A 27,863-nucleotide genomic window follows, 5' to 3' on the forward strand; every position below is an offset into this window, starting at 1 on the left:
AGTAAACAGAATTCAGCCACAGTAATGCCAACTACTTCATTTGTGTGAAATGATTATTCTTCATATCTAAATTTAGGCCATTCAAAATTAGGTACATCATTCATTAGATGTTATCACTCATTCATTTGATATGACCAGATCTGCATGCTGGAAGGGTTACTCTGGAAAAGTGATAAGCCAAATAACCTCATGATCAGGAAGGAACATGCTTATTGCCTAAATACAGTTAAATTTTGTTGTAAATCTGATTCATTGCACATGTATTTGATATTGTTTTGTAGATCCAACACTTTCCTTCTAGAACAATCATGTGCTTTATCTGGAATGATTAGTGTTTCAGATACACACTCTCCAACTCACTGGCCAGCCTGGGCAGCCATTATATAATGTGATCCCACACACCTGGTCACCATCAGTGGATCCTTGGAGAGAAACAGGACCCAAAGTAAGACAGAAAAATTTCCTTCTTTAGGAGTGAGAACTGACAGTGATCCTGTTCTGGCTAGGAAGGGGAAACTGGAACAGTGTCTGAAACTAGGGGTTACTCTCCATAGCACCTGGAATAGAAGGTCTCTTCCTTGGCTGCACACAAGGCTTGCCTTGGGAACCTTTGAAAAGTATGTGCTTCCCCTCCCCCAACAAAAGTTCAATTGAGCTTCTCTGGGAGGGAATCCAGGTGTCAATCTTTCTTTAGAATGCCTCCTTTGGTTCTAACCAGCTAGTGATAAGAGCTACTGAGCTGAAAAAAGTTCACAGTGAGAAAAAGCATGGTTCATGAGCAGACATGGCCAAAGGAGACACAAACAAGTGACAAATGAACCAAGTTTTAGATATTCTTCAGGCCAAGTTGCTTCCCAGACTTTCCCCCTCACTATTCTATTGCTGAAGTATTTTTTTCCAATTACCTGATCTCTTCTAGTGTCTTAAGTCCTCCACTATCCTCAATTAATTTAGGTTGCATTTATGTGATTCACAGTGAAGTATTTATGAAATCTCGATTTTTTTTCTGAATATGTTCATATATCTATCTTTTTAAAATTATATTTAGTTATTAGCAAGAGAGATGGCGATAGAGAATGGGCACATCAGCCACTGTAAACGAACTCCAGATGCTCGTGCCACCTTGTTCATCTGGCCTACATGGATACTAGGGAAATGAACGTGGGTCCTTAGTTTTTGCAGACAAGTGCCTTAACCACAAAGCCATCTCTCCAGCCCTGGCATATTTGTTTTTGTAAGTTCTGGCTAAATAGTTTTACACTTACAGAATAGTTTCTCTCTATTCATGTTTTAATTCACTAATTTAAACCCCACTTCTGTACTACTTACTAAGAGTACTAAAACAAAGGCAATAAAGAGTTCCTTTATTTAAAAGTGTCCACTACAATAAAAAGAATCATTTCAGCAAAAAGAAATAGCAATATGAAAAACAATTTAATAGGCATGCTGACTAGTTATGTAAAAACAATATATAGACTGGTAAAAATCATGGACGTCTTCATCGAGGAAGTGGTCTTGCTGTTGGTGGGGAAGCCAATTACTATCACCTAAGAGATTAAAGATTGAGAAAAGAGAAAAAGAAGGAGAAAGCTAGAAAGAGAGAGAGAGTGTGTGTGTGTGAGAGAGAGAGAGAGAGAGAGAGAGAGAGAGGGAGAGGACGTGAGAGGCTTCATAGCTAAAGGCTAATAATTATGTGACAGGAAAGAACTTAAGGAAACTATTTTCCTATGGCTAGGCTAGGATGAAATACATTCTCAAAATGGGAAGGTAAAGATAGAAGTTAGATCATGAAGTGATTGAATAAAGGAAAGGTAGGGGGAGGGCTAATGAAAATCTAAGAGGATATAAGTAAGTCATATGAAAACCTATGTTTTTGGACAATGGAACACACAGGAGCCATAGATTGTTACTAGAAAATTTTCAGTGCCAGGGATGGGATAACTTCCAGTGAGTTGTTGGCCATGGAGGTCTCTGATGCCCCCAAAACATTACAGGCCATTGACAAGGCCGTTGGTTTCCCACCAGGAATAGATGGTAAGACCCTATTGCTAAAGACTCCACATACTTGGGCTGTCAGGTCACTGAGAAATCCTGCTGGAGCTGAGCTGAAAACCTCTTCCCTCTAGACAAATTGACAGGAAGCTGAAAAAAGCCATACTATATGCAATTCAATGGGAGAGAGAGAAATCACCAGTGAAGATACTCAACAATGGAAACTGTAAGCCTTATATTTGGCCAGCCAAGCCAAATGAGCTGACAGGTGCAATAGAGGCATGTCCGTTATGGGGAAAACCAGCTGCCCTCTAATTTAACTGGAGGCCTGCTCCATGGGAGGGAATACATCCCTGATACTGAAATCCTACAACAGGGGTAGTCATGAGCCCTAGGGGTATAATATCTGTTACTGTCTGGCTAAGTGTATATACTGTGCTCACCAAACTGCCTGATAAGCACTTCTCTTAATGTTCATACCCATATATTAATGCTACTCTCACTTTTGGTTAGAGAAACTTCTCTTTACAGATGGCAGTGACCTTGGGATGACCCAGAAGGCACCATGGTGCTGAAAAGAAGTGATAGAGGAATGCTCAGCACTGAAATATCTCAATCACACCTTTCAAGGCTCAGGGTCCATTGTGGAAGAGGTGGCGGAAAGAATGTAAGAGCCAAAGGAAGGGTAGGACTCCTTAAAACATGATCCTCCAGACACAAAATGGCCTGGATATCCGTGATCTCACAGCATGTCTGACACTACCTGTACAAGACCATCATAATGGGAGGAAAAGATCATGACATAAAAATAAAAAAGAGTGACTGCTGGGCTGGAGAGATGGCTTAGCGGTTAAACTCTTGCCTATGAAGCCTAAGGACCTCGGTTCGAGGCTCGATTCCCCAGGATCTACGTTAGCCAGATGCACAAGGGGGCGCACGCATCTGGAGTGTGTTTGCAGTGGCTGGAAGCCCTGGCGCGCCCATTCTCTCTCTCACTCTCTGCCTCTTTCTCTCTGTCTCTCTCTGTTGCTCTCAAATAAATAAAAATGAACAAACAAAAAAAATAGAGTGATTGAGAGTGTCAAGGGATATGATGGAGAGTAGAGTTTCAAAGGGGAAAGTGGGGGGGGGACAGAGAGAATTACAATATCTTTTACAATAATTTAATTTGTCAATAAAAAAAAGAAAAAGAAGTTAGATCATGTACAACTACTGCAGAATTTTTCAATGGCTTAGCTAGAGCAAGGATATGAATAGATGTGTATGCATTCTAGAAATATTCTCAGAAGTGATAAACCAATGGTCTGACCATTAAGAAGGAACAATTTAGGGAGCTATGTTAATTGTTCAGGAGGAGGTCTGGACTCCAACAAGGAACAGTTGGAATAGGTGGAAGAAGACTTGCTTGAAACTTTTGAAATAGTTATTAAGTGGTACAGAGATATATAGAAGGTAGGACTATTATTTCTAGCTCTAGGACTGATGGAGCATTTGTAACTTAATATCTTCCTTAGAATATACCTTATAACTGGATCTTACTTAGCTTTTAACCTATGAGTATGTGTATTGTAACTAGCAACATCACTCCCTACTATCTAATCTTCATATGTAATTTCCTTTTTTTTTTTTTTTTGGTTTTTCGAGGTAGGGTCTCACTCTAGCCCAGGCTGACCTGGAATTTCCTATGTTTTTATTAAACAGTATAATAACTCTCATCAGTGAAAGGTGATGACACTACAGTTTGGCTTTCTTAGTATGACAGGAGATACTGATAAAACTGCTGCGGAAATGTACTGTGTGAGGCTGAGTATGGAAATACACACCTATAATCTCAGAAGTAAGGAGGCTAAGCCTGGAGGATCACAAGTTCTAGGCCAGCTTGAGCTGCACTGTGAGACCTCTTCTAAAAATAAACAAGTATAAGTGTATTTAAAGGGTTTGTTTTGGCAAGGACAGAGGGAATGATCCAGGTTTTGAAATTCATACTAATTACTAAAATAATGAGCTGGAAGACAAGTTGACAAATAGCCAAAAGTATGATCACAAAAAGAAATGAAAAGTTGTAAATTAGAGTGAATTTCTTTTTTCATATTTATGAAAGAGAGACACTATGGGTGTATCTTGCTTCCTGCTACCACAAATGAATGCCAGATGCATGCACCACTTTTTGTCATTTGGCTCCATATATGGGTATGGGCGAATTGAACCCATACTGACAAGCTTTGCAAGCCAGTGCCTTTAACTTCTGATATATCTCTCCAGTCCTAGAGTGAATTTTTAAAGTATATCCTTAACAGTCCAAAAAAAAAAAAAAAAAGAAAGACAGCAGGATGATATCATGTACATAGAAGTACTGACTGCATGGTTGTTGCAGTTCTGTGGAACATCAGTGTCTTGACAAAGGGGAATGGAGACAGAGTAATTGTTACACAGGTGTAGCTACATTGCTGGTTTTCATGTCTTTAATATAAATGAAAGTATTTTTACAGATTATAAAACTTCTAAATATGAGCAAAATTCAAACTTAATTTTTTGTGTCATGCCAATTGCAATTGCAGTGTTTGGAAATGGTGTTAATATCATAAATAATTCCTTATGCCAAAGAAAGGCATAGGTCATGGGGGCTATTCCAGGGAAATGCTAAAAATAATTGAAATCCCAATGTGGTGGTGCTTACCTCTAGTCTAAGCTACTAGATAGGCTGATGCAGCAAGGCTGCTTGAATCTAGGAGTTCAAGTTCAAGAGTTGGAAGCCAATTTTTTTGATTCTTGATTGTATATGCTACCTTTTCTCATTTCTATGACAAAAAGCCTGATAAAAGCAATTTAAGGACAGTAAGTGTTGTAGTCAGGTACACATTACTGGCAGAAATCACCTGACCAAGAGTAGCTTGTTGGGGGAAAAGGGTTTATTTTGGCTTACAGGCTCAAGGGGAAGCTCCGTGATGGCAGGGCAAAATGATGACATGAGCAGAGGGTAGACATTACCTCCTGGCCAACATCAGGTGGACAACAGTAGCAGGAGAGTGTTCCCAACACTGGCAAAGGGAAACTGGCTATAATACCCATAAGACCAGACCCAACAATACACTGCCTCCAGGAGGCTTTAATTTCCAAATTACCATCAGCTGGGGACCTAGCATTCAGAACACCTCAGTTTATGGGGGACACCTAAATCAAAATACCACAGAAGGTTTTATTTTAGCTTACAGTTCCAGAATATATACCCCATCATGTTGGGGAAGGCCTAGTGGCAGAAAGGGAGGAGGATGGCAATATAGTATCCACTATCAGGAAGAAGAGAAAGTAATACTGACTGGTGCTAACATAGCTTTTGTTTCATGCAGCATAGAATCCCAGCCTGTGGAATAGAACCACCCAGAGACAGGGTGGATCATCCCAGTTTATTTAACCTAATGTAGAAACTCCCTTCCAGACCTGTACGGGGATTTGTCTCCTAGGTGATTTTAGATACTGTCAAGTGGTTAATATTAACCATCCCAGATGGTTCTACACACATTCAGTGTTGTACCTCCTAGATTATTCTAAATTCAGTCACATTGACAATCAATATTAGTTACCATATTGATGTTATTGTTGTGTTTTGGGTTAAAATAACATGACATCAATATTTTTCTTTGTGGTGATTTGCCTCAGGTGTCCCCCATAAACTGACGTGTTGTGAATGCTAAGATTCCAGCAAATGGAGATTTGGGAATTAATGCCCCCTGGAGACAGTGCATTATTGGGGGTGGATTTATAGGTATGATAGCCAGTTTTCCCTTGCCAGTGTTGGGCACACTCTCCTGTTGCTTTTGTCCACTCAATGTTGGTGATGAGTTGATGTCTACCCTTTGCTCATGTCATCGTTTTGCCTGACATCATGGAGCTTCCCCTTGAATCTGGAAGCCAAAACAAACCCCCCTTCTCCCCCAAGTTGTTCTTTGTTGGGTGTTTTCTGCCAGTAATGTGAACCTGACTGCAACAGTAAAATTGATCCCAAGAAGTGGGATTATTGTTGCTATACACCTGACTATGGCTTTTGGCCTTTTGGAACTGATTTGCAGGAGAAATGTGGAAGGATTTGAAACTTTGGGCTAAGAGATGCCATGCAGTGCTATAAGTACAGCTTGATGGACTCTTCTGGACCGAGTTGAAAGACCCAATGCACTAAGAACTATGGACTGTGAGGTTTGGCTTATGTGGATGAGAAAAAGCTTTCTTGGACTGGGATAGAAGCAGTTTGTGTGAGAGGCTTGCTGTTATAACCATGTCCTGAGAACTTGTGCAGGGTTGCTTTGTGTAGAAATGGACTGGTGTGAGCAGAGGGATATGGCACAGAAAAACTGAAATCTTTGGGCTGAAATTTATGCCTGTTCAGCTGCAATTGCATGAGAGATTACAACCATTTAGATTGATTGGGCCAACTGACTTGCATTGGGACAAAAGAAAGAATGCAGTCTTTTGAAGGGGCCTGAATGATAAAGAAGTGTCCTAATCTTCAAAGTCTGCTTTATTCCCCCCATGATTAAGAAGTTGGTACTCCACCTGGTATTATGTAGTATAAGAAATGCAAGAAAGAGAAGGTAGTTGAATTTGTAACACAGTCGTGTTTTGGTAGTGGCCATGGGCAGTGTGAAGCAGGTCTGCTAAAGATGGCATGCACAGAGACCAGATGGAGCCATAAGGATGAACCATGGGTTGTAGTAGAGACCCAGTGCAGATGCCAGGACCATGAGATTGCAGCTAAGGAGAGCTGCTGGCCCCAGATGAAGCTTTCCAAGACTGAGTAGCCTAGCTGAAGGGGCAGAACTGGAATTCCAGAGACTTGTTGCTGGTTAGAATTATCAGACTTGGTGACTTGCCACTTAGTAGAATTGTTGGACTTGGAGTTACAGTTTGATGTTTTCCCTGATTGTTTTAAATCTTGTATTGGTTGACTATTTCTTTGTTATGCCCCATGCCATCTTTTGTACTGTAATTGTTTACTTTGTGCCATTATGGGCTGTTTTTTGTTTGTTTGTTTGTTTGTTTAATATTGTGGCTCACTTAAAAAGTCTCAGATTATGGGAATGTTTGAACATCATTAGGATTGATTAAAACTATGGGGACTTTTAAAGTTGGATGAATGTATTGCATTTTATATCATAGATGGTTATCAGTTTATGGGCCCAGGGGTAGAATGTGGTGGTTTGATTCAAGTATCCCCTATAAACTTAGGTGTTGTAAATGCTAGGTTCCTAGCTGATGGAGATTTGGGAATTAATGCCTCCTGGAGGCAGTGTATTGTTGGGGTGGGCTTATGGGTAGTATAGCCAGTTTCCCCTTGTTAGTGTGTTGAGCACACTCTCCTACCTTTTGTCTATCCGATATTGGTGAGGAGGTGATGTCCACCCTCTGCTCATGCTGTCTGTTGTTTTCCTCTGATATCATGGAGCTTCCCCTCAAGTCCATAATCCAAAACAAACCTTCTTTCTCCCACAAGCTTCTCTTAGTCAGGTGATTTCTGCTAGCAATGACTGCAACATTCTTTTTTTGTTTGTTTGTTTGTTACTTTGTTTTTTCGAGTTAGGGTCTCACTCTGGTCCAGGCTGACCTGGAATTCACTATGGGGTCTCACAGTGGCCTTGAACTCAAAGTGATCCTCCTACCTCTGCCTCCCTGGGTGTTCCACCATGCCTGGCCTACAACATTCTTTAAATATGTTTTAGCAATAAAAACATTAAAGAAGGGATGAAACCTACAGTAAGTATGACAAAGTGAATAGGATTCCTTTGTAACTCTATAGGATGTTTAATAACATTTTCTATACTTTGGTATAAACTTGGAAGTTTTCAAAACCAAAATTTTGGGCTACAGATGTGGCTTAGTGGGTAAAAACACTTGTTTGCAAAACCTGATAGCTTAGGTTTAATTCCCTAGCACCATGTAATGCCAGATGCACAAAGTGGTACATAAATTTGGAGTTCATTTGCAATGGTAGGAGGCTCTGGTGTATCTATTCTCATTCTCTCTCTGCTTGCAAATAAATAATCAATAAAAAATACATTTTAAATGCCCCCAAATTTGAAAATACCTAGTTAATCCATTTAGTAAGTATATTACTCTATGTATGTGTAGTCTTGAATTGACATCTAGATAATTTCATTATTTTTTGAAAACTCCTTGGAAAATGCATCTATTGATGATGGTTTTCAACAATTTTAGTAATCTGCTCAGTTGTATGACTTAGTTGACTCAGTTGTATGCAATATTTGCTTATTAATGAAGTACTGATCATCTATACCTGAAAGAAACTAAGTAGCACAAATAGAACATGAGAAAGGAAAAGCCTGTCCTTACTTAACTTGATTTTTATGCTCAATCATTTTAAATGTGAAAGTGATATGTCACCAAAAGATATCTTATTACATGTCCTTTAAAAATCAACATCATTTTTCAAATATCTAAATCTAAAGATGTAAAGTATCTGATAACTTGACATTGGCATTCTGTCCCTTTACCATTGATGTCCAAATGTTTTTAAAAACACAAAGTTAGCCTGGAAAAATCTTATCTTATTTTATTGCTTCTACTTTTTAATAGCAGCTAATCCTAATGAACCAAGGTCAAAAAGAACAAAATGAGTCACTGCCCAACTATGGGGATGCCAGTACGAACAATTATTATTATACACAATTAGACTATAGTACTTCATTCTCTTGTTAGGGGAAGGCTAATATTGTCTCTAATATAGTCTATCCTCTTAATTTTTGCAATGTTTAGTACAATAATGAACAATTTAGTTAATCTTCCTATAAAAATTGATTTTGTTTGTTCTCCAATATTTTGTACTAATAAGAATTTCCCTTTAAAATATAGCTGGTTCTGCCTCATCAACCTCAGATTTTCATTTTAAAGTGAATCTTCTAATTACAAAATCATCCACTGACAATATAGACTAAAACAGCCTTCTGGTTAACATTACAGAAGAATATGGATGCCTAAGTTTATACCAATGTCCTCTCTCTCTACCAACATGGGAAAGCATGTTAGCTATGGTACTGTTTCATCTAAAATACTTGACATGTCTTGCTATTAAAGTATGTACAGTCAAATTGACAGTAAGTATTCAGAGGAAATAAAATAATACAATATAAAAGAATACTATATATGTTAAAGGCAGCTAGATAGCTTTATGCAAGTTAATGTTCAAAAGCAATCAGATCTTGAAAAATTCTGATGATAGGCGACACCATTTGGCACATTCTCAAATATTCTGCTGAAAGAAAAGAGGGAAGTTTGATAACATCAAGATTGGCTTCCCTTTTGTAAAGTTTTCTTAAATCATAACTTCTTTTCTATAGGAACAAAAGCAGCAGGGCCCAATTTCAAAATGGGGCTAAATACTTAATATAACTGAAATATTTCCATGAGTCCCTTTCATATGGCTCTTCTATTCTACTCCAAGAATGTTTGTGGATTTGTTCAGTGAATTATGGAAAAACAAACAGGAAAAAGAAAACAGTATGTGATATCCCCCCCCCCCATTTAGTCTGCAAATTAAAGGAAAGGTGATGTGTTAAAAACATAAGAAATGTTAACTGTACTCTACTCATGGGAGAAGCAAACTATACTAGCTCATTTTTTGTTTATTCTCTCTTGTTTCAAAAGAAATTTGAGTCAGCTGTAACTTTGGTTACATAGATACTAACAAGAATCTCCTCAGTACCCAGACACCCAGTAAAGGAAGATTTTTCCTTACCCCTGCTCAATGGACATATGCAACTTTCAAATAGGTTCAACAGCAGATCCTGGCCTTCTGCTATCAGAGAGGATGCTCCAGGATAGACCAGCCAGTAGTATACATTAGTGGCTTTTGCCAAGTGTGGTAGTTTGAATAGATGGACTCCAATCTATTCAGTGTTTTATCAGTTTGTGGTTTGCATTTGCAGCCACCTGGCTGGAGGCAGTGTCACTGGGAAGATCTTAAGGCGTGGTGGTGTATTTGGGATTTCAATCTAAAGATATGCAAAGTGTGCCTCGCTGGAGTTCCTGAAGTGTGCTTTGCTATGTGGCTTTTGACTTTTGAGGTTTGTGCTTCTCTCTCTGTGTTTGGTCCTGTGAAAGCAGGCCAGCTTCTTCTGCCATTATGGAACTTCCCCTGGATCTATAAGCTTCAATAAATCCCTTCCTCCATAACTGTGCCTGATCTGGAAGTTTATCTCAGCAAACCTGAAGCTGTCTGCTACAACAAGTGTTCAGCTTTTATGCAAATTGTCTTTCACCATTCATTCCTCCCATAAAAGCTAAGTACTTCATCTTTTCCTTAGGTACTGGACCCAGGTATGTGAGGGTAGAGTTGTAAGCATCCAAGGTTCATCATTGCATGTCTCTATGCACTTGTAGGTTAGGAATATAAATGGTGAATGCGACAGAAATTTAGTTGGTACCCCTAAGGAAAGGACTTGAAGCAGCAAATACAAATATGCAATCAGTGTGATTCTGACTGTCATTAAATATGGGAACCACATCCATCCGAGATGGACTATTAATGACATATGATGGAGTGAAGATCTAGGCATGGCAGACAAAGATTTTACCCCTAAGTATAATAGATTTAATATTTCAAAAATTCTTTTATTGAAAAAGGAAGGTGTTGAAAGTAAACCTATATATGAATTACACAAAGATTTTTTTATAGCATACAGCTTAGTATTTGTGATTTTTGTTTATCTATTTATATTTAAGTGATCTATTTAGTAAACAGCATGTTGTTTGTTCCTTTATTCACTTTGCTTTTTGTGTAAGGTCCAGTGTTACAAACCATTTTCCTGCTAGAGAGGAAATCTATGTTAGTTTGTGTTTGTTAGAGTATATAATGCTAGAATAGCCAATATTATCAGACTGTTCAGTTCTTAAACTTTTAAAGATTTATTTCTCACTCATAAGAAGTCCCTTGAAATCTAGTTTCTCTCTGTGCTAGCTTCCTTCTAACAGCCATACTATCTGGAAAAAAATAAACTTCCAGAGGTATAGGAGAATGGAGGAAAAGTGCTCTTATAAGCTTAGGGCCAAAAGTGGCGTGCTTGACTTTGCTTGAAGTCCATTTGATGAAAGGTAAAGTTTACTTTATAAAGTTAGGCATTGTGGTGCATATCAATGTCAGCAGTGGCAGAAGAAATAGAAGTTCCAGGCTAATTTGGGGCTGGCACAGAGAGACCTTATCTTAAAAAAAAAAAAAAAAATCAAACAAACAAAAACCAAAAAATTACCATTGAGTAGGAATGAGTACTTTATATTGAGGTTTAATCAACCAAACTATGTGTGTTCCCTGGTATACATGGAAAGAAAATTCAGCATTGATGTGTAAGTCAAAGTTCTTTTTAAGGGACAGTTGTGAAACTAAAGTGAAGCTAAAATTAATAAACAAGCCACAGGCTGCTGAGTTTATAGATCAGTGGTGGTCACATAGAAAAGTTAGTAACTTATTATTAAAGTTTTTTGCCATTATTTCTATTCTACCAGGAAGTGCATTCTGTTCTGTCCTGGGAAGTTAGGCAAATATCCTGCCAATCTTTTGTAGGGAAAAGGCAATACTGCTAAAATGTCTATGAAGAAAATGATGTTAGTCCAAGGCCTTTGTCCAAATTCTTTATTTTCACTTCAAGATTTCTTTCTCTTTTGTTATTTCTTTTTATACTTGACTTAGAGAAAGTAAGTAGGGAAAATATCATATTTGCTTCTTATCAAAGCTTAAAAATAAACTCTTCTTTTCATTTTAGATTGTTACAAACATGATGTCATGTTCATTAGTTGTTATTCTTTGCAGAAGAAAAATTAGCTGATAATATGGGTAGTTTTAAGTGTAGTCATGCACAAAAACTTGAAAATCAGGTTGTGGTATGGGTTCTTATTTTAGATTTGCCCCTGTTAACATCTTCTAAATAAACAGGTGCATACACTTCCCCAAGCTGTCACTGTTTATTTAGCCTGTATGCTTCAAAAATCTACTGATGGATGATACCCAACCAGCTTGAAGCTTGACTTTAAGAAACCAGAGCCTTGAAGTTTTAATGAGACTTTCTTAAAGTGTGGTCCAAAGAGTTTGTTAAAATAGGAGCCTGTCTCTCAAAGATACCATAAGAGTATCACATTTGTATGCTAATTTTAGGAAAAATGATTATGGGTAATAGCTCTCAGCTTTCAGATCATGCTTTTCATGTTCAAAGTGCCTGGCAAACATTAATTAAATCACTGGCAGTCAAATTAGATAAATATGTTCTCTGCATGTGTAAATCTGTACCTTCCATGTACATTCTTCTAAGTCACATCACTGCTGATCAAACATCTCTTTCTCTCCTCTTTTTTTTTTTTTTTTTTTTTGAGGTAGGGTCTCACTCTAGCTCAGGCTGACCTGGAATTCACTCTGTACTCTCAGGGTGGCCTTGAACTCACTGTGATCCTGCTACCTCTGCCTCCTGAGTGCTGGGAATAAAAGCATGTGCCATCACACTGTGCACCTCTCCTCTCTCTTTTCCCTCTCTCATCTGAACTTGGCTTGCTGACACTGGTTTCAAGCAGCAGATAACTACTAGAAGTGCTAATCATGAAGCAAGATTATGTAAGCTTTCTTCGTTTTAAAACAAAAACACAAAATTTATCCTTGATGAAGGTACAGAATGAACCACAGTTTAAAATGCTTCTGACTCTAGGCCAGAAAGTAACAATGATAAAGCAAATTCCATCATATTACAGTGTTAGAATAGCTAAGCCCTAATTTAAAGAGATCTTTTCATCAACAGAGAGTACATTTTCTGCTGCCTGGGATACTGATATTTTTGGCCTCCTTCAACACCAATAACACTTAGGCTTTTAAGGCTAAATATGGTGTAGTTTTCAGTAATATGGTAATTGTTCATTAATGCTAGGAATCTTTGGTCACTACTGACTTTAGAAGGCTAGAAAATTAAACATAGTAAATTTCACAATTATTTTTAGAATAATTTACACTTATTTTTTCTTTGTTGAATTTAATGCTTTTCAAATCATCCCAAGAGATTAACTGCTCCCAATGGACCCCAAAATGAAGTAAATTCCAACAAAACAGGAGTGTTAATGGCATTCCCTTTCAATAATACCTAACAAATCAACATGCTCTACTCACCAGCAACATACAACTGGGAGGAGGCATGCACATGCATGTGTGGGCACAACCTGACCATTGTCCGGCTTGCTTTCCTGGGAAGCTTTGCAAAGTTGCTTGCTATAAATGGAGGGGTTCAGATTTCTCCTTCTAAATTTCTGTCTGCCAAACTGTCTAATCTGTTTGCAGGGAAGAAAAATACTCCTTAATTGTCTTGCAGTTTGCTGAACAAAAGAACATCTGGTTCAACTGAGTTATCTTCCTTCAGACTCCAAAAATACCAGGTGGAGTTGTGGTAGCTGTTCCTGTGCACTGCACAGAATGACATTTGTTTCTCCGTTATCAAAGTGGCCCCTATATGCTGCTAAGCCTTATGTCTGAGACTTCTGTTCTTAACTGATGAAAATCTGGAATTTGGTGAGCATATATAATGTGTTCAAGGTCATACCCACAATCAACATGGTACAAACAGGTGGTAGCAATGGAATCATAATGAATATGGTGCTATGTTAATTTTAGTGTTTGTACTGCTAGGCCCTTGCCATATTCCAGGAGTAAGAGTAAACTTTCTACAATTACATTTACACAATTAATCATTGATGCAGTTGGTTTTTGGCCCATGAAAATATAGCAGGTAAACCTTGAAGATGTTTATTGCTCTTTCAATATGGAGACAAAAAATTAGATATGGATGGGAATACTTAAATGATTCTAAAATTTAATAGTGCCTTTAAAATACAGATGGCCATACAAGGTAAATCAAATACACATATTTTTTTAAAATTTTAATTAATTAATTAATTTTATTTTTTAAATTTAAAAATTTTTTTATTTGTTAGTTTTTTATTCAGCAAATATGGTCAGTTTGGTACCATTATTAGGCTCATTCATGACCTACCCCCTCCCCTTGGCCCCTCCTTGTTGAGGTATATGAGTCATGCATTGTAGAGTTAGCCCACAGTTATGGGTAAGATAAATGTCTCTGCATATCATATTTATTTTTTTATTGACAACTTCTGTAATTGTAGACAACCCATAGTAATTCCCATCCTCCCCCCACTTTCCCCTCTGAAACTCCACTCTCCATCATACCCCCTCCTCTTCTCAACCAGTCTCTCTTTTATTTTAATGTCATCATCTTTTCCTCCTATTATGATGGTCTTGTGTAGGTAGTATCAGGCACTGTGAGGTCATAGATATCCAGGCCATTCTGTGTCTGGAGGAGCACGTTGCAAGGAGTCCTACCCTTCCTTTGGCTTTTACATTCTTTCTGTCACCTCTTCTGCAATGGACCCTGAGCCATGGAAGATGTGATAGAAATATTTCAGTACTGAGCACTCCTTGGTCACTTGTCAGCATCATGGTGCCTTCTGAGTCATCCCAAGGTCACTGCAATCTGAATAGCATTAACATATGGGTATGAACATTAAGAGAAGTGCTTACTGGGCAGTTAGGTGAGCATAGTATATATATTTAGACAGACAGCAGCAGACATTACACCCCTAGGGCTCATGACTACAACTGTTGTAGGTTTTCAGTATCAGAGATGTATTCCCTCCCATGGAGCGGGCATCCAGTCCAATTATAAAGTGGTTGGATTTCCCCATAACAGACATGCCACTGTTGCACATCCGTTGGCTCATTTCTCCTGGCTGGCCAAATTTAAGGCTTGCAGTGTCCACTGGTGAGTAGCTCCACTGGTGATTTCTCTCTCTCCCATTGAACTGCATGCATAGCTTTTTCAGTTTCCTGTCAGCTTGTCTACAGGGAGGAGGTTTTCAGCTCAGGTCCAGCAGGATTTCTCAGTGACCTTGCAGCCTCTCTCTACCTTTCAATCTCTTCCTCTGACCTCACACGTAGGCCTTTTCACCCCCATTAATCTGTTCTTCTATTATGTATGTACAATACCATCCTATTAAATCCCCTCCCCTCCCTTTCTATTCCTTTTTTTGTTTGTTTGTTTGTTTTTCGAAGTAAGGTCTCACTCTAGCTCAGGCTGACCTGGAATTAACTATATAGTCTCAGGGTAATCTTGAACTCATGGAGATCCTCCTACCTCTGCCTCCCAAGTGCTGGGATTAAAGGTGTGTGCCACCATACCCAGTCTCTATTCCTTTTATATCCCATTTCCAGCTTACTGGCCTCTGCTATTGAGTTTTATTTCTACTCACATAGAAGTCCAGTCATTTGTAGCTAGGATTCACATATGGGACAGATGACCATTTGGTTTTCTGAGCCTGGGTTACCTCATTAAGTATGATCCTTTCCAGATCCATCCATTTTCCTACAGATTTCATTTTTCTTTACTGCTGAGTAGAACTCCATTGTATCTTCATTATCCACTTATCATCTGAGGGACTTCTAGAGTGGTTCCATTTTCTAGCTAGTGCAAATAAAGTGGCAAATGCAGATATTCTTTATATACTTTGGGTCTTACATCTTCTTACAGTTAGTGTTCACTGTCTTTCAAACCCCACTGTTCAGAGTTCTTGCTTTTGGAGGTCACATATGACATCTTTGTTGTTAACCAAATTGGCCTTTTCTTAATGTTTATCTCTTTGACCTTTCTGCTGCATATGATACTATGGATTTTTGCATCTAATGTCACCTACCACCCCTAAATGCCCAGTGTTTTTTCTTGCCCTTTTCATCTTCTTGTTAACCTTGCCAGCAACCTTGTCTACTCATATCACCTCCTGTGGAGATTATCATGCAGACTTCCATCTGGTTTTCCAGGTCCTCCTCTCTTCTTCTTCAAATCCAGAATGCCAGAGGGACTAATCTTCCAGTGTCCTTACTTTAACCTGACCTCAAAAGCCCTTTTACTCACAAGGCCTTACTATCTGCCTTGCTTCATTTCCTTCACTTTTCTCCTAGTTACTTACATTCTAGATGCCCTTGGCCTTTCTTATAGTCTCACATGAAACATGACTCCGTTTCTGGCTGAGAGCAAGAACATTTTATTTAATTGCTTTGCTTCCAATATCTAGAACGCTGCTAAAAGATTCATGAGAAGTTGCTAAATGATGAACTCTATAGGTCATATCATTTCCAATTCATTCAGCTCCATTCCTCCCTAGTTCTATATAATTACACTACACCATCCACAGTGGTTGCTCTTCCTAGATATGGAATTTATTTTCTATTATGTTAGGTGCTTTGACCCTTTTTCTTCAAGCAGGTTATAATGTACTGAAAGGCAGAGGCCCTTTCTATACTACTTTTGCTATTGATGCCTAGCAGCATTCTGAGCAGCATTTCTTATGTATTTAACAGCCACTTATTGATTTATTTCCTACTTTTTTATATATATATATATATATATATATATATATATATATATATATATATTATCACAGAGAACTTTTACATCAGTAGGGCTGAAGGAAAAATAAAAATAGATCTACCATAAAATACCAGCATAGGGTCTATGGATAGGGACATATCTTCTAATTCTTTTTGAGTAGTGAACTACAGTTTTGTAGATTAGGATATGATGACGAGAATCTCCCTTGGCAAGATGTCTTTCTTCCTTATCTAGCAGTTTAGAGACTACTCCTGTGAGAGCTGCTAAGGTACCAGGGTCTACATGTACTATTACTGACTTTTGCCACAAACCCTAAATACATCTTGGATCTCTTGCTTTTCTTTGCTCCCTATATACACTCATCAAACACGTCTTTGCTTAGAAATAGTGATGTCCAACATATCTTTGAAAGTCCCACTTGCCTCTTCAGAACCTGACAAAGTTATTGACTTCCAATCTTTTTGACCCACTTACTTTCTCTTCCCCCACCCCCCAGAACGATTTTCTGTTAAACATAGTTTTCAGGCTGAAATCCAGGTCCTTTATCAATGACTCTTCCCTATCATTTAAGCCTGGCTTGCCATGATTTCTTGAATGAATCTCCTGTTTAAGTTCACTATTTTTACTTTTCCTCATTCTTGGCACGGCTCTTTTCTTCTTAGTACCTTTGTCTAAGCAATTTCTTTATCTTTCCTCTTTTACACAGGCATCCCAGTGATAAATTTCTTTGTGGTTGTGGCCTTTAAGAAGTCTTTTCTTAATTTATGTTTATCATTTTCCTACTTAACATTTGGAAATTACTGTTGAATCCTTGATTATTAATGTTGAATTGTCATTTCATGCCTCATATTTTACCTCCTCAATAATGTTGTAATTTTCTTGACAACAAGGATTTCATAATTCTTATAATCAGGCGCAGCCCTTGGCACCTCTGAGAATGAATGTGCTTGTTTGGATCAGGGTTCCACAGCCAGGGCCAGAATTGCCTGAATCATGCAGATGACCCCTGACTGAGAGATGAAGATTGTGCAACAGGAATCCTTGAAAACAGTGGGATGAAATGGCATCTGACAGCAATACCTTCCTTCCTAATATCAAACTCAGATTCATAAATCATGCAAACTATGGTAGAGCTGCAATGTCAAACAATTCTGATGTTGACTAGCTATGTGTAAATATTAACTGTACCATCCAAGTTGGTATGTAAGATAGGTCTAGTTTGAGTCCAAACTTTGTCTCTAATTCATCTGGGCATATTGGGTAGGCAAATTACCCTTTCTGGACTTCAGATCTTAATCCATAAAATGAAAACATTAGATTCCAGATGATCTTAAAGACTGTCATAAAGTTGTATTTCTTTTCCTGATGTTTTGTTTTGTGGAATAGGATTTACTGGTTTCATGTGCAGTTAGGAATGCTTCAGCTCTTGGCATTCGATCTTTACTGTTTCCCAATTTGTGTGAAAGTGGATGGACAGATGGTTTATTAGACTTTTCAAATGTTACTAATACTGTTGGTTAATTCAACAATACTTTAAATTGGAGGTCCACAAAGAACGTGGGTTTTGTTTAAAATGGCAGATAGCTTTTAATTTTTCCATTTAAAGATAATAATGTTTACTCATATAACTTAAAGCAACTTGTAACCCCATACACCTAATCATGCTCCTTTATTTTTGTATGCTTAATGCATTTTGGTACAACAACCTAACTTTTTCCAAGCTGTAGTTTTCAAAATGAAGTTATTGAATGAAACATTCAGTACAACTGCGTGTTTTGCTTTTGCCTGCCTGAATCATTTAACCCACAATCTGTTTCCAAATATGACATTTAAAGGAGACAGCCCTCATTTTATAAGAACAGGTATAAGGCATATAAGGTAAGAACAGAAGAGAGCTGAGAGTTTCTCTTCTTTTTGACTGTATAGTTTAGAAACAAAAAGGGTAGCGTGAGTTAAGATGCAAAAGGTATTTTAAATTCTCAGACTTATATGTCAATAGAAAATTTCCATCCTTAAATGCGAGAGGTCAATCAATACATGGTGATGTACAGTTAAGTATAAGAAAATGAACTGCTGTACAAGTCAAAAGATGGTCACCACAGCCATGGCTTCGCTTTGCGACTTTTCATAGCTCAGCGGGACTCTTCCAGAGAGTGGGAGTGCGCATAAGCGACCACTGAACACCCCAGATGCGTCTCAAGGGTGTGAAGTAGGGAGGCCCTAAAGGCCACGCAGAATGCAACGTGCGCCCGGAGTGTCCAGCGAGGGCCAGCGGTTCAGGCAGCCGGAGCTGCAGGGCGGGGCGGCCCGCGAGGCCCCGGGGCCGCCGGGCTCCAGCGCGCGGGAAGAGGCCGCCGCGTGAGCAGAGCTCGGAAAACCTGAGGGGGAGGCGGTATGCTGACGTGAGGGAAAGGCCGCGGAGGTGGGACGCGGAGCGGGCGCCGCGGCCGTGGGCAGGTGTGAGGAGCGGCTGGGACGCCCGAGAGGGAAGAGAACGGTCCGCGCCGCCCGAGCCGACGCCGGCGGGTACTCCGAGCGGCCGGGCGACGGCGGAGGGGCCGCGCAGGGGGCGGAGCCTCACGCTCGTGGGCAGGGCGAGGGGCGGGGCTGCGCCTGACGAGTCCCGAGGCCGCCGCGGCCGCCGCACGCCGGGAGGGAGGGAGGGCGGGAGGGGCGGCGGCCTCGGTGGCGGCCGCGGGGGAGGGGCTCGGCGTCAGCGCGTCGCCGGCTGGGCCGCGCCGGTGGCCAGGAGGGAGACGTGGAGGAGGAGGTGAGTAGGCTCCGGGCTGGGAGCTGCGCGGGCCGCGGGGAGGCGGGAACGCGGCCCCTCCCCTGTTCTCCCTCCCTTCCTCCCTCCCGGCGCCCTCCTCGCGGGGCCGCGCGGCGCGGAGTTCCCAGTGGGGCCGTGGTGGCGGGCGGGCGGGCGGGAAGGCGGGGCCGAGGGTCGCGCTTCCCGGGCGCACGCGCCGCAGCCGGGCGTCCAGGCCTCGGCGCGCGACCCGGGTCGTGTTTGCGCCCAGGCCATCTTCCAGTCTCTCCTTCTCCGCCGGCCACACGCAGTGCGAACCGGCCTCACGCGGCCCTGCGACAGCCGACCGCCAGGCCGTCCTGCCCGGGCCCCGGGTGAGGCCTGGCGAACCTCCGACTTGGCCGAGGGAAACTTGGCTACCTGATCCTCGGCGGCCCTCTTCCCTGTCAGCTGAGACTGAACACCCGGTCTCCCGTCCGCGATCTCAGCACACGTTTAATAATACTTTTCCCCACTGCCCGACCCGTTCCTTTGGGGAGCAAGGGTTCTCCGAAATTAAAGATGTCTATGCCCCAACAGCAAAGTTGCAATAATTCATTTACTAAGGTCTGCAGGTAGGCAGCGCACTCCCCTTCCCCTGCCACATGGAACTTGGTCTTCTCAGAACTGTGTTGCATTGGATTATTACTTGTGAGATAATTCTTAAGTTAGTGCCTTGGGGCCCTGTGACGGGATGTTCGTAGAGCAGACTTCACTCCCCCCCCCCCTTCCACCTGTATCACAGTTTGAAGTGGAAAACGTGAGTTGAAGGTGATTGTTCACACCAATGGATTTCACTTTACAGCCCGCATGTGTGCTCTAGTCTGCCTGGCTTATTTGGTGCTGCTCCTGAAGTTGATTTTATCGCTTAACGTAGTGGTCAAGTTAAGGAGTGGCTGAAGAGAAGTGCAGTGTAATTCAATAAAGCCATTTCATTGGATTTTATTAACCTGTTTAACCTTAAGCTTTAACCATGACAGAAATTTCATGTTGGAACCCACATACTAAATGCAATATTAAATTTTAATTAGTGTATTATTATACATTGTTCATAGGGCCCTGTAATGTATTTAATGAAACAATTTTAGTATGGAGTGTTGGGGGAGCACTTTTCAAATTTATATTTATTTATTTGTGAGAGAGGTAGGCAGAGGGAGGGAGGGAGGAAGTGGGAAAGAGAGAGAGAATAAGAATGGGCGCACTAGGGTCTCCAGCCACAGTAAATGCGCTCCATACTCATGCACCACCTTGTGCATCTGGCTTTACATGGGTCCTAGGGAATCGAACCTGCCTCCTTTGTCTTTGCAGGCAAGTGCCTTAACCGCTAAGCCATCTCTCCAGCCCAGGAGCACCTTTTGGATCATGATACTTTGACAAATTTGAAAACAGTAAATAGCAAATATTTAAAGCATGAAAGCTGATAAAGTAGAAAACTACACTTCATGTAGCATTATTAATTCAAATACTTTCTCCTCTTCTTTTTTCTTTTTTTTTTTTTTTTTTTGAGGTCGGGTTTCACTCTAGTCCAGGCTGACCTGGAATTCACTATGAAGTCTCAGTTTGGTCTTGAATTCACTGTGATCCTCCTCCTACCTCTGCCTCCTGAGTGCTGTGATTAAAGGCATGTCCCACCATTCTGGCTTCTCCCTCTCTCTCTCTCTCTCTCTCTCTCTCTCTCTCTCTCTTTTTTTTTTTGAGACATAGTGTTATGTAGCCCATGCTAGCCCTCATATTCACTGTATGTCTGAGGCTGGCCTTGAACTCCTGATCCTCCTGTCTACCTTCCTTTGGATTTACAGGCATGTGCCATCATGCTCGTCTTCTCTTATTTATACTCTTGAGTCAGGGTGTCACTATCAAGAGTTGATGTTTCAAGAGTTTTACAGTTGTGTTATATATAACATTGTATTATGTGGGAAGGGACATCTAATACACATGTAACAAGCCTAGTCAATACCCAAGCCTTACATTTACAAAAAAAGGGGGTAGTGATGGAATTCAGTTCTTTGCTCACAGCTCAGTGTTTGGTGTAGACTTAGTAAATACTTTTTTCTGTGTCTTTTCTTAGCGTTTTATGAAAGATGAGCCATCTCTAATATCTGTATGGCCAGTATCTGGAACCAGCACATACCCTGTCAATGCATGTGGCCTAGGAATACTGAATTATGATATAGTAAATTTGAAGTAATTCATTTTTGTCTTTATATTAACTAGTATTGAAGACTTAAAAGGTGAACAATACATTAGGAAAATTAAGGAAAGAAACAACAAATTTTGTTTACTTGTCGCTGAAATTTGGCAAGGACACCAGTTTTTTAAAAATATTTTTTATTTTTATTTATTTATTTGAGAGTGACAGACAGAGAAAGAGGGAGAGAGAGAGAATGGACTCACAAACGAACTCCAGGCATGTGTGCCCCTTGTGCATCTGGCTAATGTGGGTTTTGGGGAATGAAGCCTTGAACTGGGGTCCTTAGGCTTCACAGGCAAGCGCTTAACCACTAAGCCATCTCTCCAGCCCAACACCATTATTTTAAGTTTAGTGATAGAGTGCCACTGTCAGCCTACCACACAAATAATAACAAAGTTTCTACTAGAGCCAAGTTAGATAATCATGAATTCAGTGACCCTTTAATTATTGCCATAGGCAACATTTAAAGTCCTGGTTTCACTTTATAAGGATGTATTTTCAGCATGTAGACTTTGGAAAGGACGACTTTTGAGTTTTGACTGTTTTGTAAAGTTGTCCTAAAGTGATATAAACAGTTTGATACACTGAGCATGTTTGTGGTATTTAATGGATAAAACACACTTCTTTATGTTATGCTTATTCTTCCCTTTCTTTACTAGATCAAAATAGCATGTTTTGTGTGTGAAAAAAAGAAAAATGGGAAAAATCTCAAGCTTTTCTTCTGGAGAGAACAACCACTGTATTATTTGAGAAACTTTGGTAAAATTGGGCCTAGCAAATGCAAAGACAGTTATGTATAGCGATTCCTATTTGAGCGCATAAAGTACTCTGTGTTGTTTTTCAGGAGCAACATATTTGAACTATATTCATTTTTTCCTACTGCTACTGTTAGTAAAAGCAAATGCATAGTAGAGTGGGATAGTGTTTAATTATATGAAGCAGTCATCTTTCATCTGTCTTTTCTGATGCCTGGTCTACTTCCTTCCAGGTCAGTTTCTTACCTAGAAGATAAATATATTAAGGAGCCCCACCCTCCAGTGGCCTAGAGGCATTCTGGTGCCCTGAGCATTTATTGAACACAGAGGGTATGCTTTTTTATCACAATGCGCAGTTCAATACATTTGAAACATATTTCTCATCATGAGTTTTGGAAATGTATGGCATAAACATGATAAAGTATGTAAGAGGTATGTAGAATATTTCAGTGTAGTAATAGGTAAAATTAGGATATAGAATGAGAGAGTAAGAATTAGTAAGAGTATCTAGTCCTTCCTCCTCACCCCATTACTCCATAGGGTTGCACTTGAGTTATTTGAACAGATAATTTTGGAATGTTTGTTTTAAAAAGGTAATCAGAGACAGTTTCACTCTCTTTAGAAAGTGGTATATAGTTCATAGACTAATTGTAGTTTTTCATCTTTCATTTTTTTTTTTAAATTCCAGGTCTCTTGTGCTATTGGAATGTTAAGTTTGCTTACGCATCGTATCAGGCTGGTCAACTCCCTCTTCTGGCTATGCCCCCACTTCACAGGAAGCTGAGGCCTATTTTTGTCTATAGGTAGTTGGTACAGGTCTTTGCATAGCCAAGACACCGTGACACCATCTTTCAGATTCACCCTCATTGGACTGACCTTGAGATACTGAGATCTGGATTTTTTTTTTTTTTTGGCTGTTTTCATTTGTAATATTTTTGGGAATAAACGTTTCATTTGCACCAGAAACTAGCACACAATGTTTGTGGCTTTCTGCCCTGCACTTCTTACTTTGAGTTCTCATTTGGTCAGGTGTTCATTATACATTTCTGAGGCATAGTCACTTCCTGTCTTCTAGACTGTGTGTGCAAAGGTGAGACTGACTCTGTCTTGGTGGGTTCTTCAACACTCAGTACTGTGTCACATAGCAGATTAAAATGCGGATTAAAAATAAATTCAGTAAGCAAGTATCGTTGTGTGGAGACAGTGCTCATAGAGAAATTGAAAATTCATTCAAGAAGTTTAGAAATTTAATTGCCAACATTAGTACTAGGTAGTCTTTGTATTTTAAATTGTAAGACTATTTATGTGAAAAATTGCTTCATCAATCATCTGACAGGACATTTACTTAAGAGAAGGTGTAAAAATTTCATTATGTAGAATTGTAGGGCATTTCTTATTTCAGTATTTCTTGGGTTTGATGAATGTGTACTTATTATTTTATATTTCTTACACATGGAAATTTTATGGCAATATAAAGAAGTGAGTTTAATGACCCTATTTTTGTTCATTAGTAATTATATACTAAAGAGTAAATTCTCATTACAAGGCCCTTAAATGCCTGCCTATAAAAAGAAAAACCTCTTTGATTTTGTTCTCCATATAATGCTAGTTATTGTATTGAGGAATGTCATCAAACTCTTTCGTAGTATAAACCTTTAATTTGGTTTCAGAACAGTAGTCATGTATTGAACACCCAAATTACTACGTCTTTAACAAGTAATGCAAATACTGTGTATTAAAAAGGAAATGACCAAACTTTTTTTTTGTAGCGTTTGTGTTAATTTTTTAAATAGAACTTTATAACTAATTTTCCTGTAAAGGCCAAAATCTCATACATTTAATAGTAGTGTAGTATGTGTGTATTTGCAGAAGTGAAGGCTTGGTAATTTTTGTAGTGGTATTTTTAAGGGGACAGTTTACTAATTATGTTGAGGTAAACACTTTACAACTCAAAGGGAAAACTTCAATTATCTGAATGAAATGAGGTTTGTGAAATTAATTCAGACAAGTGGGGGAACCCTTAGTGTAAATGATGCATGTCAAGAGACATGACCTCAATCTTGATGTTTTTCTTACTCTATAGCTATATTTACATTACTATATTGTGACTCCTTTTTGTCCAGCTAGGAATCATTGATGGAGGGGGTGATGTTGCTCTAGTTTTCTCCCTTTGACACAGAAGGAAGAATACAGAGTAGTAGCATATGTATGATGAGTAATTGTTTATTTTAGGTGCTTTCCACATTTCAGGGACTATTCCACGGCTCTCCATTTTGTTGGCTTTTTGTTGAATTTAGGGAGAGTTTAAGAATATGATTTGATTGAATTAAAGCCACATTCATTTCTCTTATCTCATGATGTTTATATCAGTGGAGTTTCAGCAAGTAAATTGATATGGATAAAACAATTCCTTCCCTCTCCATTTCTTTAGAATTCAGTGTTTACCATTATTTTTTTAAAATTATTTTTTAAAGTTTTATTTATTTATTTGAGAGAAAGAGCGAGAGTGAGAGAGAGAAAGAAAGAGAGAGAAAGAGAGAGAGAGACAAGAGAGAGAGAGAGTGGCTGCACCAGGGCCCCCCAGCCATTGCAAATGAATGCTGGACATATGTGCCACCTTGTGCATCTGGCTTACCTGGGTCCTGGGGAATGGAACCTGGGTCCTTTGGCTTTGCAGGCAATTGCCTTAACTGCTAAGCCATACCTCCAGCCGTACCATTATTTTTGTAGCGTTAAAAACTCTTAAAAATAGAAATAAACCTGGAGAAGACCCTGGACCTGAAATGGAAATTTTGCTGATAGACTGAGGTTTAGGAAAATATTTCTGCTGCAGCTGACTGAGGTTTGCAGCATTCCTGGCATTTGAAAGCTATTGTGTAATGTGTAGCTGGCCCCTGTGGCTATGATGACATTGCCTTCTAATCCTTTTTCCCCCCTAGTAGAATAAGCTTAAGAAATGTGTCATGATAACTTTATAAGTAATTTTACTTCATTCTTTAATGTTACCTTTAGATGCTTTACTTAAAGCACTTGAGAACATGTCTGTTTTCAGAATATACCCTTTCATCTGTTCGTTTCTAGGATGCAAAATTAGTCATATATTGATTGCTTTGATAGAGTGTGGTTTGAGCAAGTTCTGTAGCCAGACTTTGGAGCAATCAGGAGGTCATTGCTGAGGGTTTCCCAAATGTGAATGGTATGGCCAGAAACTTTTGTCTTAAGGGACATAGATTGATTTTGATATTGTACAATTTATAATATTTATGTGAAATTAGGGAGTTAGATGCTTTTTGTGTTTCAGTTTGCTCATCTTTAAAAAAGATAATATCACCTTTAGTATTTTTTAAATAGTAATCTTAGATACAGTTATTTGTTGTCATATTAAAATACTGTGAACTAACATACCATTTAGCTCATACACTACTTTATTTCTTTCTCAATTTTTATTAACATTTTCCATGATTATAAAAAGTATCTCATGGTAATACCCTCCCTCTCCCCCCCCTTTCCCCTTTGAAATTCCATTCTTCATCATATCCCCTCCCCACCTCTGTCTGTCTCTCTTTTATTTTGATGTCATGATCTTTTCCTCCTCTTATGATGGTCTTGTCATATACTACTTTAATTGGAAATATATTTTGTTCCACTTGAACAAAGGTAATCAAGTCAGTCAAAATTTTTCTAAGTAGAGGTTTTGTTCAGTTGACTTGTAAAATATATAATACTTACGACCATGAATCTGTTCATATACAAATAATGTACTAACAGATGTTACAGTGATGCAGAATATACAGATGCTATAGTTGAGTCATTGACTCTTTCCCTGTCTTACAGGGCTGCATTTTAAAGGCATGGTTTCCAGAGTGGTGTATTGGGAAGGGCTGTGAATCTTTAAGAGGTATGGTCTAGAAGCAGACATGAAAGTTACTGGGGGCATGTACTCAAAGGCAGTCATGGAACCTTGGTCTCATAATCTCTTTGCTTCCTGGCTTAACATGTATTTCCTCTAACATGCTCTCTCACTATGATACATGTATGCCACCTTTGCCAGAAGCCACCTGATCTTGGACTCCGTCCTCCAATGCTGTAAGCTAACGAAGTCTTCTTTTCTTTATAAGTAAGCTGCTCTCAGGCATTCAGTTATAATGATGGGTAGCTGATTAACACTGTTATGTACTGTGCAGTTAAGAGATTTGTATGTAGATGTTCCACCACTTTCCACTTGAACAACTTGGGATAGTGTCCTTAAACTATTTGAGTCAAACGTTACGTTTATAATAAAGATAAAAAGTGTAACATGTAAAAAAAATAAAATAAAAAGTTGTTATCCAGACTTAATTTAGGTATGCAGAAATGCTCATTCATATCTGAATTAGTTTGTACCTGGAGTTGTTGTTGTGACCTTGGACAAGTAACCTCCCCATCTCTATTTTAGATTTCTTCATTTAGCACAACAGCTAATGAACAAGGCTATCAAGAGGATTAGATGAGCTTATAATGTACATTCATGTTAATTGCTATTACTTCTATTATTTATTAATTCAGTCTCAGAACAAATTAGACTATTTTTGAGTTAAAAATAAAGTTTTCATGATGATGTTTGATATGTTTATTGCATGGGGGTATTTACTATAGATTTTAGGATGGCAACTTATTCATAGCTTTCTTTATTTCTGTAAGATACTAGTTCTCAAATTGTGATAAAACACTTGTTGCAGGGTGTTACTGAGACTTTGGAAGGATCCACACAACTGGAGCTAGTAGCTTAGTAATATAACATTTTGCCTTTTTTCTTTGGCATTTGCCCTGTGGTAGAAAAACAAGGATGAGGGCTGGGGGGATAGCTTAGCAGTTAAGACATTTGCCTGCAAAGCCAAAGGACCCAGGTTCGATTCCCCAGGACCCACGTTAGCCAGATGCACAAGGGGACACACTTATCTGGACTTCGTTTGCAGTGGCTGGAGGCCCTGGCATGCCCATATTTTCTCTCTCCCTCTTTCTCTAAATAAATAAAAAATAATAAAATAAAAAAAAAAGATGAGTAAAACTATCGACATCTTAGCAGAAATTGTCAGTGCACCAAACTGTACTAGTAATTGCATCTTTGTCATTGATATGCATGTTTAAAAATAGCCAGACTGGGTGTGGTGGCGCACGCCTTTAATCCCAGCACTTGGGAGGCAGAGGTAGGAGGATCGCCATGAGTTCAAGGCCACCCTGAGACTACAGAGTTAATTCCAGGTCAGCCTGGACCAGAGTGAGACCCTACCTCAAAAACCAAAAAAAAAAAAAAAAAAAAAAAAAAAAACCAAAAAAAAAATAGCCAGATTCATTCTAGGATGTACTTGATAAACAAATAACAATTGGTGATTTTATTAAATCTTGACCAATGAGTAACTGTATTTAAGATTTCCTGTGATGAGTCTGGAAATATGCAAAATCATTTCCTTTTTATGTAGAGAATATATTGTGTATCTAGGTGGAAAAAATCTTTATGCAATTTTTTGTCATTATCAGCCAAACCAGATACATCTTACATGAAATACTTTAAACAATGAATACCAAACAAAACTATGATAATTTAGACTTATTTATCAGTCACTTTCTTGAAAAAAAAATCAATAAGCTGAGTATGCCACTTTAAAGGAAACAACTGACACTGCTGCCAAAGAAAAAACTTTGAATTCTAAAGTGAAAGTTATAAT

General features: G+C 39.1%; 1 protein-coding gene across 1 annotated transcript in view; it reads left to right on the forward strand.

Annotated features, from left to right (window-relative positions):
* The first annotated feature begins 19,122 nt into the window (after positions 1 to 19,122).
* The window catches only part of Gtdc1 (glycosyltransferase like domain containing 1), a 378,813-nt gene continuing 370,072 nt past the window's right edge, over positions 19,123 to 27,863 (forward strand). Inside the window, exon 1 of the mRNA XM_045148535.1 lies at positions 19,123 to 19,194. The gene's annotated coding sequence lies outside the window, so the exon portion shown is untranslated. The remainder of the gene's footprint in view (positions 19,195 to 27,863) is intronic.

Source organism: Jaculus jaculus, chromosome 4, assembly GCF_020740685.1.
Source record: "Jaculus jaculus isolate mJacJac1 chromosome 4, mJacJac1.mat.Y.cur, whole genome shotgun sequence".
NCBI lineage: Eukaryota > Metazoa > Chordata > Mammalia > Rodentia > Dipodidae > Jaculus > Jaculus jaculus.